This window comes from Meleagris gallopavo, unplaced genomic scaffold (genome assembly GCF_000146605.3).
Source record: "Meleagris gallopavo isolate NT-WF06-2002-E0010 breed Aviagen turkey brand Nicholas breeding stock unplaced genomic scaffold, Turkey_5.1 ChrUn_random_7180001847324, whole genome shotgun sequence".
Classification (NCBI taxonomy): domain Eukaryota; kingdom Metazoa; phylum Chordata; class Aves; order Galliformes; family Phasianidae; genus Meleagris; species Meleagris gallopavo.
The window spans coordinates 1-832 of record NW_011115011.1 but is presented as its reverse complement, the minus strand read 5'-3'; the positions used below and the strand labels follow the sequence as shown (position 1 = coordinate 832).

The window sequence follows — 832 nt, the reverse complement described above, 5'->3', positions numbered from 1 at the left end:
CGTATAACTTCGTATAATGTATGCTATACGAAGTTATTACGGTCGTGCTAACCTCACTCACCGACACGGCGTGAACACGTCTCGCGACTGCAACTGGATGCGAGGAAAGATACGAGCGCGTTGGGCCGCAAGTGTTACTCGACCCGAGCCAACCGGTGGAAGTCCCCGTGCAATTGGTGATAACCTTATATGCTGTGGTGGATACATCCGTTGGTTGATACTAGAGGTCGAACCGTGCGACTTGACGCGCGCTCGCTCTTCACCCATGCTCACATGTGTGTGTGTGTTTAGGTTTGTGTACCATACCTCGTATGTCTCTCTGTGTTAGCACTCTCACTTTCAGCGCCCACGGTCCCGACAAGGATGCGGATCCGAGCACGCCATGCTGCGACAGCCTACCCCCCTATGATGGGGTCAGGACGGTCAGTTTGGTTAGAGTGTTGAGATAACTTGGTAGGCACTCAAGGATGTGTGCATCGGTCGGGTTGAGTCGTCCGATGCGCCATATGCGTTCAACGTGTCGATGTTCATGTGTCCTGCAGTTCACATTCTGACGCGCATTTAGCTGCGGTCTTCATCGATCCATGAGCCGAGTGATCCCCTGCCTAGGGTTTAACGTACACACCGAACTAGTTGATGAATGGAACCGACGTCCATCCATCCATTATACACATACCAACACACAACTCTGGTTCCCTAGTACCACACTGCAGGCGCCCACGGCCCGACGGTTGCGGAGCCGAGCACGCCAAAGTGCGACTGTCGATCACCCCTTGTGACACGACAACCAGTCAGTGTATAAGGTACCCGGTGCTGCCAAAGTGTGCGTCTT

At 53.6% G+C, this 832-nt stretch overlaps 1 non-coding gene across 1 annotated transcript; it reads right to left on the bottom strand.

Moving 5' to 3' along the window:
- Positions 1–455: 455 nt before the first annotated feature.
- On the bottom strand, positions 456–613 carry LOC116217621. The gene has a single exon (XR_004162319.1). It is a non-coding gene; the product is annotated as a 5.8S ribosomal RNA (ribosomal RNA).
- Positions 614–832: the final 219 nt, after the last annotated feature.